This window comes from Hipposideros armiger, unplaced genomic scaffold (genome assembly GCF_001890085.2).
Source record: "Hipposideros armiger isolate ML-2016 unplaced genomic scaffold, ASM189008v1 scaffold_7, whole genome shotgun sequence".
NCBI lineage: Eukaryota > Metazoa > Chordata > Mammalia > Chiroptera > Hipposideridae > Hipposideros > Hipposideros armiger.
The window spans coordinates 8,172,535-8,187,478 of record NW_017731357.1 but is presented as its reverse complement, the minus strand read 5'-3'; the positions used below and the strand labels follow the sequence as shown (position 1 = coordinate 8,187,478).

Below are 14,944 nucleotides of genomic sequence, written 5' to 3'. Positions count from 1 at the left end.
GGGCAACTCTTGAATCTTTTAGATGGTTCTCAATATTCTTCATAATTTCTTCACATTCCAGGTTTTTGGAGATTGCTCCCCACTCCACCCCTCATGCATGTGCTTACAAATGGATACTGGCTAGTCATTTACTTCTATAAAATGAAGGAATGTGAGGAAGTTCTGGAGAATGTTGAGAAGCATCTGAAATGGCAATGTATGTTACAGACACCCAGAACAGCGACAAAATGTGATTTTTTTTTTACAGTTTTTTCCTCCTACTTTTCCAATCCTGTTTTTCTTTTAAAAAAAATTTTAATGGGGAACAGTGTGTTTTTCCAGGACCCGTCAGCTCCAAGTCAAGTAGTTGTTTCAATCTAGTTGTGGAGGGCACAGTTCAGTGGCCCATGTGGGGATCGAACTGGCAACCTTGGTGTTAGGAACACTGTGCTCTAACCAACTGAGCTAACAGGCCACCCCAAAATGTGATTCTTTAAAAGGACTTATAGAGCTATGAGGATGTTTACCAAAATATTAATAGTACTTATCTCTAGGTTAAGGGATCTGAGTATATTTTTATATTCTTTTTTATACTTTTCTGTCCTGTTTAACTTGCTTTATAATAAGCATATTTCCTTTTATCTTAAAATTTCAGTATTTTTGGGCTGGCCGAGTGGCTCGTTGGTTAAGATTTGGCTTGGGAGCACGATCTCTGAGCAGCAGGGCCGCCAGTTCGGATCCCACATGGGCCAGTGACACTGTGCCCTCTACAGCTAAGATAGTGAACAACAGCTCGACCTGGAGCTGGGCTACCGTGAGACACTGGCGATGGCGTAGGCTGCATTGGGGCTGCAGTGGGCTGCCGTAAGCTACTGTGAGTGGCCGTCCAGTGGCCAGCGACTGATCTGCCTCACCCAGAAAAAGCACAATGATCACAACACCAACATTGGGCCAGTGAAGCAACGTCCTCCACAACTAGACTGAAGAACAAAAAGACAGCAACTTGTCTGTTTCCCTCCCCCAATTCCCCAATAAAGAAATCTTAAAAAAACATTTCAGTATTTTATGAGTTATGTCCTTCAAGTTACTAATGTCCATTAGTGATTAGACAATGAGCAGATCATGACTGTGTTCTGCCATGTTTATTCTCAGCCCGAGGCCTGCTTTACTTTAATTGATGACTCTTCTAATTATAGTTGTTAATTGATGATGCCAGTATGTATTCATCCCAATCAATAGATTGTGCTTGTACTCGCTCTAATTTGTAAAACTAACCAGAAGTTGATGTTTGTGTTTGTTTACTGTTGTTTTCAGGAATACTGATGATGAAGGTAGGGCAAATTGAGTTGTGTAGGTCTCATACATCCTAAAGTGTTTAAGAAACTATTCCTTAAAGAAAATGTAGTTTTAAAAATTACAAGATAAATTGCTATATGAGAACTAAGAGCTCAGAAAGCTTTTGTGATTCTTCTAAACATATATTTATTGAGTTATTTGAGCTAAGCATAACACATTAATAAGTACAAGTACAGATGGGAATACAATTGAGAGTAACAGTTGTGTATTCCAATGATCCATCAATCTTTCTCAAAAAAGAAAGCTTCATTGTTTAATGAATCCCAAACAGGATAAATAAAAATTGATCTATACCTTCATATATCCTAATGAAATTGTGGAATAACAAAGCCAGATAAAATATCAATGTCAGCCAGAGCTAAAAGACGAATAATCACATATAAAGGAATGTTTATTAGATCAATAGCCACAACTGAAGCCAGGTGGCAGTGGAATAATAGTTTTAATATTCTGAGATTAAATAACGGTCAACTTAGAATTTTGTACCCACAGAAACTATATTTCAAGAATAAAAATGAAATTTTAAAAAATTTAGCCAAACAAAAATTAAAATATCTTTACCAATAGATGCTAATTAAAGTAAATTCTAAAGGACTGTCATTCAAGCAGAAGAAAATAATCTCAGAGGTGAGATCTGAAATGCAAGAAGGAAAGATAATGGATAAAATCCATTGAGTACTGAGTATATAAAACAAGCGAATATATAAATAGTAATGTCTAATCTTTAAAATGAAAAATAATATGAAACTAAAATGCTGGACAACCATGCAAGTATGGAGAGTGGCCATCAGATATAATGCTGAGGTCCTTGAGTTATTCAGGAAGAGGTTAAAGATGTTTTTAACTTCCTCCTTATTTTATATCATCAAGATAATATAAAACTTGTAAATTTGTATGTGCCTAATATATGTAAGACTATGAAAAAAAGGTGAAATAATAAAATTCACTACCTTGGTGGGGAAATTTTTACACACTTCTCTCAGGAATTGATAAATTAAGCAGAAAAATCAGCGAAGAGATAGATGATTTGAATGTGACAATCAATAAGCTTGGTCCGATGGACATACATGGAACACTGCATCCTGCAAAGCACGTTTTCTTCAAGAACATAGGGAACACTCATATGACCATAAGGTAAGCATAGAAAGAGGAGATGCACGTCAACTCATTTGATGAGGCTAGCACAACTGTGATTCCAAAAGCAATCATGGATAGCACAAGAAAGGAAAATTACAGGCTGTTCACCTCGATGAACACAGATGCAGAAACCCCAGATACTATATCAACAAACTGAATTTGGCAGTGTTTAAAAAGATGACCATGTTTAGTTTACTCCAGAATGCAAGATTAATTTAATATGAGAAAATTGATGAATGTAATTCACTACATTGACAATTTAAAGATGAAAAGCCATATGGATACAGAAAATATAATAGGTCTGATAACAAAGTCAATATATACTCATCATAACACTCAGCAAACAATAAAAGGTACCTTCTCTGATAAAGCACACCTCTGAATATGATACAGCACACCTCTGAATATGATAGCAATTATTGTACTTAATAGTGACAAAATTAAAGAATTACCTTTAAGATCAGAAAAAAAAAGACAAGGGAGATTTCTATCACCACTTCTATTCAACATTATACCGGACATACTAGCCAGCATAGAACAAGAAAAACAATTTTAATGCATAAGAACTGAAAAGGAAGGAAAAATGGTCATTATGGCAGATGATGTGATTATCAGTGTAGGAAAACTGACAGAATTTACAATTTATTAGAGTTAAGAAGAGTTTGGCAGGTTTTCTGAATTAAAAACAACAACCCACAATGTTTAAGTCAGTTGCATTTCTACAATTAACAATATGTTAGAAGATGCATCTCCTCTACTTCTTGAGTTTTGTTAGTCATTTTATTCTTTCATTGCCATTATTTTACATCATCTGTAAGTCTACCATCTTGCCTTAGTGTTAGGCATATATTTAAGTGAAGTTAATGCCTATTGCCAGTTTGCCATAGAACCTCCATTCATCTTTTGTTTGAGAAAATTTATTATTTTAGTTTTATCGAGATGATTTCAAAGGAATGTATTTCCTGAATTCTTTTATATCTAAAACTATTTTATCTTTTGGCTCTATATTTGAACCTTTTAGATGGTTATTATGTTCTTCGGACTCCTTTTCCCTTTTAAGTTTACAGGCATTGCTGTATTTACTATTTCTAGGGTTGAATATTACTGTGCAGAAGCCAGAAGTCAACCTGATTTTTTCCCCCATTGATGGCTTTATCTTTATGTTTTAATGCCCACAGGGACACCTCCTTTATATCTGAAGTCTAGAATATTTACTAGGATATATTTTGTTCTTGTTCATCCTATCAGTTAGGCTCCAGTCACTAAAACAGACTAGGTATTTCAACGGAGGGGATTTAATATAGGGAACTTTGCACAGGTGTGAGAGGGCTGAAAGCACAAAAGGAGAACACTGGAGGAACTCAAAGATAATACCTGTAGGAAACAGCTATCACTTCTAAGACTCAGAAATCAAAGGGAAGAGATTATCAGACTCTAGAAGATTGGAGGAGGGGAGTCTAACATGGAACCAACTGGCAAATGTACAAGGTAGTATAATTTGCAGAGTCTCAGTCCCAGCATCACCAAGTAGAATACAGAAAGGTATGTTGGGAGCTGAGAGATTAATAGCTGGCATGCTCATTCAGTATCAAATTTTCCTTGGATACAGTATGCTATTCCCATCTGTACATTCAAGGCTCCTTTTATTTCAACAAAGTTTCCTGGATTTATATCTGTGAATTTTTCTGTTCCATTGTTTGGTCCTCAGGGTTTTTTTCTTGTGGGCTACAGACAGGTGAAAAGAAAGCACTTCACGCATATATACCATATGGTAATATGACCAAATTAATTTTCAATTTGTTAATAATGGCATATGTAAATCTAGCAACATGAAAGTGGATACCCAGTACAGCATGGCTCTTCACAGCTTTCAGAGGTCATCACCACCATCCCCACCACCAAGCCCTTAACAGGGAACATAGCTGCCATTGTCAAGGTCTGTACAAGCTAGGGTCTTGCTGTGTCTAAGAAGCTTAATTCCATGTTTGTAATCCAGGATGCTACTCTGAGAAAATGCTAATAATGTCACAAAGATAGCTTTACTTTCTTCATTCCCAGGCCCACTTCAGAACACCAAATCCCTTCTCCTGGTGTCTCAGAAAAGAAACCCAAACAACAACAACAAAGTCAATATATATATATATACATATATTGAAGATAAAAATAGTATAGGGAGTAGTTTTAAGATCCTTTCCTTTCATCTCTGGTTCTATTTAGAGTCTTTGACTAACAAACTTGTCCCCAAATCTTTACCTTTATAGGTATCAAGAGTGACTGGGGTGGCCAGTTAGCTCAGGTGGTTAGAGCGCAGTGCTCTAACACCAAGGGTACCAGTTCGATCCCCACATGGGCCACTGAGATGTGCCCTCCACAACTAGATTGAAACAACTACTTGACAAGAATTGAAAAAAAAATTAAAAAAATTTTTTTTAAAAAAGAGAGTGACTGGGCACATGAAGTTCAACTGAAGGATATTTTATCTGTGTGCTGGTGTAACCTCTAGTTAACAGAGAAAGCAACGATTTGATGTGGCAATTGTATTGTTTTGGAGTGATTGCTCTCCTCCATAATGATGAGTGTGGTGGGTGGCTTTGTGAGCTTTCACTGCTAGCAGGCACTTGCTATGCCTCACCTTGATACAGTCATCTTTTGCAAATTACTCTCTCAAATGGCAAGCATCATCTGAAATTAGGCACTTTGCTAGAGACACTATTTGAGTAACAATTTGGAAGATTCTAAGTTTAAAGGGAATGGGGCGGGAGTGATAATTCCATCAACCGCAGGAAGCTGTAATGAGTTTATTTACCTGACTGGTGCCTGCAAGGACACTGAAGAATACGTATATTCTCTTGACCTCAATCTCTTCTGGTATCACTTTAGATCTGGTACATCCATTTGTATTTTTAATTACTTCTGTTTTACTGTTCCTTCCCCTTGCTTACATTTTTAGGTCTATCCTATTAAAAAATAATTATATCCTAACTCCCACAAGCTGCTGAACTCACTGCAATCAAATTTCTTGAAAGAAATTATCATAACCTGCTCAGTGCTTACCCCCTTGAAGTGTGGATTCCATTTTTGCTGCCTCACTGAAATGACTCACCAATGTCACCCGTGACCTGCTAATTGTCAATCCTATTGCTGTCTTCTCTCTATCCTTTTCCATCTTTCTCCATTTTTTTTTGTTTTTTTTCTTTGGAGGGACTGATTCCTTATTTTCAAAAGACACTCGTCAATTTTCAGTATCAAAACTGTTGCAGTCTTGGTTTCTCTTTCTCTCAAACAGCCCCCAAAGAGACCACACCAATGGCGAGTACATTTTAACCCAATAAGCTGCAGGATGCACACCTAACAGACCCCACAGACACCTCACCAAAAAAGGGGGTACTGGGTAGGGAAAGAAACTTTTAAAGATCAGCACTTTGACAGAGCACAGGCTATAGAGAGTTCTCACAGCCAGTTGGGGTGGTCAGTGTACTCCAACCCCAAAGAAGTGAAGTTTAGAAAAAATATAAAATTTAAAAACCGTTTTGTACATAAGCTATTCAAGATTTCTGCAGCACTATCTGATACAAAGCATAATGAGATGGCACTTTTAGAGACAGCAGCTTCAGACTCAGAAAATGGGGATGAGATGAGTTTCATATGGCTATATCAGTGGCAAAAAAAACATAATTTTCTTTCTTTCAAGGAGGCAGGAGAGCAAATAACTGGTCACCTCAACATAAGAGGCACATGATCCATTCTGTGAGCTGTTGGGAAGGAGGGTAGGATGGGACAACAATTTGGTCTCAGACAGAGGTCTCATCATTTAATTTGTTCAATCACTTTTTGATGAAAAAAAAATACAGTTGCCCAAAGATACCTTAAAGCTAAAAACCTGAATAGCACTTTTTTGGGGGGAGTGGGGGGAGGGTGCTAACTCTTAGAATCACCTTTCTGGTTTGGCCGGTACCCTGTGCAAAGCAATAAGGTTCCCCATAGTAGAGTCTTTCTCTGGGCTCTGTTTGGCTCTCAGTAATGCAGACCCAAACCTCCTCTATGGAAAGGGCTATTTGCATTAAGCTGAAAAATTACCTTCTAAAAGTGAGAAAGGGATTAAACTGCTGCTTCAGAACTGAAGAATTATTTAGAATGTTTTTCAAATAGTTGCTACATCAACAACAATAAAAAAGGCAATTACAAAACGTGTACATCACAACATGCTTTTAAAGACACTTCGCACTGTGCTCACATTCCCTTAAATGCTGTTCCCAAGGGTATTCAGCCTCTAGCCCAACTGGAATCTCTGGGGAGAGGAAGAGAGAGTATGGCAAAAAAGACGCAGGGGTTGGGGTGGGAGGCAGCGAAAGGAGAAAGCAGCCTTCCAGTTAAAGATCAGCCCTCCGTTGTAAAGGTCAGTTTAGGCAGGCAGGCCTCTGGTGGAGTCAGGGTCAGAGGGAGGAGCAGCGCAGGGCAGGGTTGGACTGGGGGACTCTACATCTCATTCAGGTTAAGCAGAGTCTGGTCGGGCATCCTTTGTGTACAGAGGTGTTCCTCTTTGGTGCATTTCAGTTTATCTTCCAAATCATCAATTGTCTTTTCCAGCTGGGCTACCCATCTCTCAGCAAACTCAGCACAGGTCTCTGGCTCCTTGAGTTTATCAATAAGAATCTTGATCTCTTCCTTATATTTGTCTTCTTTTTGAGAGTACTTTTCTTCAGCGGCACTCAGACACTTCAGGTTCTGGTCCACGAGTCTGATCGGATCATCCCATCTCTTGGCAACGGGACTTTTCCAGTTCAGCTCTTTCCTCTGTGTGTTACAAATCTCCCTCAGTAATCAACAACTTACAAGCCACCTTTGCATGCTTCCTATCTGCCTCTTTTGCAATGTTGAATTCTCTGAGTTGGATTTCCTGGAGTTCCATCTTTTCTTCATCTGTTAAGGCTAGGTTTTCAATAACCTTCATGCCTCTCACCCTCAGGAGCTTTCGCAGCTTCCTTCAGCTTCTGCAGAGCAGTGGCCAGGTGCTCCTGAGCTGATTCAGCTCCTCTTCAAGCAGTTGGACCCTAAGGTTCAAGGACGCCACCTCAGCTTCAGCCTCAGCCTCAGCCTGTTCCCAGGCCCTCCTTTTTCCCCTCAGCTACCCCTGGAGCTCTGGGTCCTCTCCTCTGCATCACGGGCCTGCTGCTTCAGAACCTGGATCTTGTGCTTCACCGCCTCGGTGGTGGTGATCCTGGCCATGGTGCCCACCCAGCTCCTGCTGCAGCCTCCTCTCTCCACTTTTTCACGTTGTTCTTCAGCCTCTCTCTTTTCCCAACTTTTATGACACAGAAGTCTCTTTGTTCTACCCTGTTCTGGATGTTCCTTTTCTGTCTCCTGCACTGATTTTCTTCCACCTCTTGCTCCTAAAGGTTTTCAAAGACTCTGACATTGGTCATTATTTTTTCTCTCCCTTGAACCTTGATGAGTTTATCCATGTCCATGGTATTATCTACCAAACCTACATCTCTAAAGTCAATGATTTCCTCAAGCTCTATCCCTATGTTCACAACTTCCCCATGGACATAACACTCTGGATAATCCAACAACATCTCAAACTCACCAGGTCCAAAGGTAAATTCATAATGTTTTCCCATAAATTATCTCATTTCCCAAAGGCTTGAAGCTTGTTCTTTGCTTCTCCCTATATCTAATCTGTTGCCAAATCTGGCAACTGTCTACCTTTGCAGCAGCTGCGTCTGCCTCCTATATCCCATTCTCAGTACCACTGCCCTATTCCCAACCTCACAATCACACATGTTGTATTTTGTAAAAAGCTTCTAATTTCTCCCCCCTAACCTTCCTTTCCTATTCCAATCCATCATATCCAGCAAAATCAAAATAATTTCCTAAAGTAGAGCAATGATCTCTTACTTGCTCAAAAACCCTCAGTAGCTCCCCAGTTCCTTTCTCAGTGAAGTGTAAATTTATCATTCCTACATTCAAGTTTCTTTGTGATCTATTCCCAACCCACCTATGCTTGGCTTTTTCCCTTTTCCGACTATACAAGAAAACTGAATTGCTTGTTCCCTTAACCTGTCCCCAGATTCCCTACCTCCATGCCTTTGTTCATACCACTTCTCTCATCTTTGCTTGTTAAAATCCAGACCAATATTCAATATCATTTTGGGTGCCTTCTCCTGTGTCTTCTCTTATAAAGGCCTGGTTGAAACCTTTGCCAAGGCCCCATCTGAAACTTCAATTATGGCAATTATTACATTTTGTAATTAATTACAGCATTCTGTGAACTTGTTTTATCCCACTATTCAGCCTGGAACCTCTGTTTTTTAATTGGGTAATACATGGGTAATAGCCCCATGATCCCTGCCTCCTGGTATTCACACCCAAATGTAATCTCCTCTCCTTGAGTGTAAACTGGACGTAGTGATTGGCCTCTAACAAACAGAACAGGGCAAAAGCGTTGACATGACACTTCCCTGATTAGTTATACAAAACTGTGACTTCCTTCTTGTTAGCAGACCCTCCTGCCATTTTGTTTAAGATTTTATTAGGGAATTGGGGGAGGGAACAGCATTGGGGAATTGGGGAAGGGGAACAGACAAGTTGCTGTTCTTTTGTTCTTCAGTCTAGTTGTGGAGGACGTCGCTTCACTGGCCCATGTTGGTATTATCATTGCGCTCTTCCCGGGCGAGGCAGATCGGTTGCCAGCCATTGGGCGGCTGCTCACAGCGGCTCACGGCAGCTCATGCCACTGGCAGCTCACGCTGGTTGCCAGCCACTCACGATAGCTTACGGCAGCCCACCGCAGCCCCACTACAGCCTACCCTGTCGCCGACGACTCATGGCAGCCAAGCTCCAGGTCGAGCTGTTGGTCACCATCTTAGCTGTAGAGGGCGCAGTGTCACTGGCCCATGTGGGATCCGAACCGGTGGCCCTGCTGCTCAGAGCTTGTGCTCCCAAGCAAACTCTTAACCAACGAGCCACTCGGCTGGCCACCTCTTGCTGATTTTGATGAAGCAAGCTGCCATGTTGGGAAGGCCCATGTGGTAAAGAATTCGCGGTGGCCTCCAATCAAGAGCCAGCAAGGAACTGAGGCCCTCAGTCCAAATACCTTCAAGAAACTGAATCCTGCCAATGACCACAGGAGTGTGCTTGGAAGTTAATCCTTCCCCAGTGAGACTACAGCCACAGTACACATCTTGATTGCAGCCCATGAGATATCCTGAGCCAGAGGGCTCAGCTGGGAGATAAATGTGTGGTATTAAAAAAAGAAAACTGCTGTCTGGAAAGCAGAGAAGGAGTCATTCTTGTTGTTCCCTGTAACACTTGCAACTTCTGGCTCAGCAACTTACCAATAGGAATGCTAACTAATAATCTATCACTTCTGATGATTTTTACAGTCCAATAAACTTAGCTAGGATGGTGGCAATAAACTGCTCGAAAAGCATTAACTTTCCAGTGTGATTGCTACTCATTGCCCTTCCAACCAAGTAAACAACAAATAAATTATGAGTGAGGACTGGGTAAAGAATTTTTTTTAATGCATACAAAATAAGCCTTTGGTTTTGTGTGTGTTTCAATCAATTAATCAATCAAGAAGGGACAATGCAAATTGGGCACCAGCTGGCTGATTGTGCAACGATATGCAAAGTTCTGCTCAGTGCCTCCCAGTCAACATTGTGTTTTCCAATGCGTGCCTCTTTGTGCCCCTGCATCCCCACCCACGTACAGCACAGTTGTCATGTAAATGAACATCAGCCAAGGATGCTTTCTCTAACTCTTTATTCCTCTTGTTGCCATGGGATGACAGATTAAAACTCAGAGAGGACAGAAGTAAAATTGAAAAATATGTAGTCCTCCAACTTCCACAGCAACAAAAGGTAATAATGGAATGGATGACGCTGAGCCAGTTAGCCATAATGATGGGAGGAGTAGAAAAAGTTCAGAAGATAAAGGCAACTGTATAGTGACCCACAAGGAAAAATGTACACCTTCTCTATCCTTTGCCAACAGTAGTTGGCAACAACTGTCCTGATTTGTCTGAATTTGTTCTCGTTTTGGCATTGAAAATCCTGCATTCTGGGAAATAGCTCAGTCCTTGGCAAACCACAATGGTTGGTCACTCTAGCAACAATCATTAACTCCAAAAGGGCTCTGCTCCCACTGAAGTTTGCTTTTTAATGGGAGGTGTCAATAAAAACCCATTTTGTTAAACTTTTCTCTTTGAAAGCTATAAACATCCTACTGGCAGAGCTTATTTTTTCAGATAGTGCCATCAATTCTGTTGCTTCCACTAAAAACTGAAAAAGACATTGTCCTTTGGAAAAAGACACTGGAAAGATTTTACCAATCTTACTCACATGAGATATTTCAGCTGAAAGTTGGGGGATGAGATAGGGGAGCCAGTGTGAAAGACAGAAAGCTATAGAAAATATGGACTAAAAACACATTTAAACTCAACGTTATATTGATTCATGGAATCATTTGGCTGAAGACAAGGCACAAAGTTAATTACGTTGGTGGTCACTTTTTCACCCCTAAAGACCTGGGCCTTAAAACTTGCAAATTTGGGGGCTGGGTTAGTTAAGAGCGTGAGCTCTGAGCAACAGGTTCGCTGGTTCGATTCCCACATGGGCCAGTGAGCTGCACCCGAGCTGAGCTGCTTCTGAGCTGCCAACAGGTGGCAGGATGGCTCAGCTGGTAAGAGCACGTGCTCCTAACAAGGTTGCAGGTTTGACTCTTGCATGGGATGGTAGGCTATGCCCACCTGCAACTAAGATTGAACAGGGCACCTTGAGCTGAGTGGCTGCAAGCTGCTGACGGGCGGCTGATGGCAACTGGACTTTGAGCTGAGTTAACTGTGCCCTCCACAACTAAGATTGAAGGACAACAACTTGGCTGTTCCCCTTCCCCAATTCCCTAACACTGTTCCCCTTCCCCGATTCCCCAATAAAATCTTTTTTAAAAATTTGCAAATTTTACAGCTAGAAGATACCCTGGAGTTAATCGACTCCAAACTCTTCCTGTCTAGATAACATTCAAGGAAGCCAAAACTTCCAATTTGTTGCCTGTTACAGAACACTGGTTTGGGGAGATCTTCGTATGTGTTATATGATAAAAGGGCTCCTTGATCATATAGGTTAGAGAAATATCAAGGAATATCAAACAAGTTTCTTGACTGCAAGAATTTTCTAGGCATTTTATATGCTCACAGTGACTCTCATTCAAAAATGTACTTTGGATCACCTGGGGAAGTTTAAAAAAACTAAAGATGGGGCCGGCCGAGTGGCGAGTTGGTTAAGAGTTGGCTTGGGACACTAGCTCTGAGCAGCAGGGCCCCAGTTCGGATCCCACATTAGGGCCAGTGCCACTTCGCCCTCGACAGCTAAAATGGTGAACAACAGCTCAACCTGGAGCTGGGCTGCTGTGAGTCACTAGCGACGGCGTAGGCTGCAGTGGGCTGCTGTAAAAAACTACCATGAGCGGCCGGCAGCCAGAGTGAACTGCCAAGAGCCGCTGTAAGTGGCCATCCTGAGCCCTGCGAGTGACTGCCTCAGCCAGGAAGAGTGCAATGATAATACCAACATGGGCCAGTGAAGCGATGTCCTCCACAAGTAGACTGAAGAACAAAAGGACAGCAACATATCTGTTCCCCTTCCCCAATTCACCAATGCTGTTCCCCTCCCCCAATTCCCCAATAAAGTCTTTAAAAAAAAAACAACTACAGGTGACTGGGCCCCACCCAGATCTAGGGAATAAGAGAAGAAACATCACTCTCTTAATAGGTCTGATGTTCACCTCATTCAGAATCACTGCCTAATGTGCACTGTGAATCTACTGTGAGTAAGAAAATAGATGCTCCGAAGGAATCCAAAACACTAATTCAAAAAGATATATGCATCTCTATGTTCACTGTAGCATTATTTACAGTAACCAAGATATGGAAGCAACCTAAATATCCATCAATAGACAAGTGGATACAGAAGAGGTGTACATATGTACAATGGAATATTACTCGGCCATTAAAAGAATGAAATCTTACCATTTGTGACAACATGGATGGACCTGGAGGGTATTATGTTAACTGAAATAAATCAGACAGAGAAAGACGGATACTATATGATCTCATTTATATGTGGAATCTAAAAAACAAAATAAATGAACAAGCAAAACAGAAACAAACTCATAGATACAGAGAACATTTTTTTTTAAGATTTTTATTGGTGAATTAGGGGGATGGGAACAGTGCTGGGGAATTGGGGGAAGGGGGACAGACAAGTTGCTGTCATTTTGTTCTTCAGTCTAGTTGTGGAGGATGTTGCTTCGCTGGCCCAAGTTGGCACCATCATTGCGCTCTTCCCTGGGCGAGGCAGATCAGTCGCAGGCTTCTGGACGGCCGCTCACTGCGGCTGCTGGCCGCTCACGCTGGCTGCTGGCTACACATGGTAGCCCATGGCAACCCACTGCCACAGGGGCTGCAGCCCACGCCGTCGCCGGCGACTCACAGCAGCCCAGCTCCAGGTTGAGCTGTTGTTCAGCATCTTAGCTGTAGAGGGCAGTGTCACTGGCCCTCATATGTGGGATCCGAACTGGGGCCCTCTGGCATCCCAAGCGAGTTCTTAACCATCGCACCACTCGGCCGGCCCGATACAGAGAACATTTTGATGGCTGCCAGATCATACAGGGTTGGGGGCGAGTGAAAAAGGTGAAGTGATTAAGAAGTACAAATTGGGGCCGGCCGAGTGGCACGATAGTTAAGAACTGGCTTGGGATGCCAGAGGGCCCCGGTTTGGATCCCACATATGAGGGCCAGTGACACTGCCCTCTACAGCTAAGATGCTGAACAACAGCTCAACCTGGAGCTGGGCTACCCCGTGAGTCGCCTATGACGGCGTAGTCTGCAGCCCCTGCTGCAGTGGGTTGCCATGGGCTACCGTGTAGCCAGCAGCCAGTGTGAGCGGCCAGCAGCCAGCGTGAGTGGCCATCCAGAAGCCGGCGACTGATCTGCCTCACCCGGGAAGAGCGCAATGATGGTGCCAACTTGGGCCAGTGAAGCAACGTCCTCCACAACTAGACTGAAGAACAAAAGGACAGCGACTTGTGTGTTCCCCTTCCCCCAATTCCCCAGCGCTGTTCCCATCCCCTAATTCCCCAATAAAAATCTTAAAAAAAAAAAAGAAGTACAAATTGGTGGTTGCAAAATAGTCACGGGATGTAAAGTACAGTATAGGGAACATAGTTAATAATATTGTAATAACTATGTATGATGTCAGGTGGTACTAGACTTTGTAAGTTACATAAATGTCTAACCACTATGCTGTACACCTGACACTAATATAATACTGTATGTGAACTGTAATTAAAAAATTAAAATAAAAAAATAGATGCAGTATTTTCTAACCTTACTTGATTATATATCTTACTTTCCTCTTTCTTCCCTCCTTCCCTCCCTCCCTTCTTCTCTCTCTTTCTCTCTACACACACACACACACACACACACACACACACACACACACACACACACACACTTTGTTTTGGGGAAATACTGATTTATATTTTGAGGTTTGTTTGATCAACTATTATAAGGGGAGAAAATAGAAAATTATAATGATATTTGTAAATAGAATTTATTTGAAAACATTATTTTACACTGTCACAAACACTTTCCCCTACAACTGTTAGAGTTTCATTAATGTCATCTGTGAATTGATAAATAAGCTCATGTGTATGTGTATTTAGTCGCATAACACATGGCCATCCTGACTCATCTATACCCTCAAACACTTCTCTGTTTCCCCACCACTAGATTTTTGGAAGGAAATCCCAGATAATCATATCATTTTATTCATAAATATTTCAAAATGTATCTCTAAAATATAAGAATTATTTTAATATAATTGCAATACCATTATCACATCAAAAATTATCATTCTTTAATATTATCATTCAGTCAGTATGCAAACTTAAAAATTAACAAGGTGCTGACACCTTAGTGATAATATTTTTTCCTAAACGAGAGCATGGTATGTCTTTTTATTTGTTCATGAGTATTTTTGCTCATTTCAGAAGTGTGTTATAGTTTTTCTCATATAAGTTTTGGACTTTTTAAAAATAAGTTTTCCCCTAGGTATTATATTTTATTTATTTGGGCTTATTCTTTGCTGTTTTAAATTGGGGTCTTCCCATCCACTCAATTTTCTTACTTGTTATTGCTTGCATATATGAAGTTTATTAATTTTAATTAACTTTGTTAAAGTATAATTTACATATAACATGCACAGATTTTAAGTGTACAGCACAATGAATTTTAATAAAAATATATACTCATTTAACTACCATCCCCATTATTGATTTTTCTTTTTAAAGATTTTATTGGGGAATTGGGGGAGGGAACAGCGTTGAATCGGGGAAGGGGAACAGACAAGTTGCTGTTCTTTTGTTCTTCAGTCTAGTTGTGGAGGACGTCGCTTCACTGGCCCATGTTGGT

General features: G+C 41.0%; 1 pseudogene; it reads right to left on the bottom strand.

Annotated features, from left to right (window-relative positions):
- Positions 1-6,946: 6,946 nt before the first annotated feature.
- Positions 6,947-7,698, bottom strand: LOC109386773 (tropomyosin alpha-3 chain pseudogene; annotated as a pseudogene).
- Positions 7,699-14,944: the final 7,246 nt, after the last annotated feature.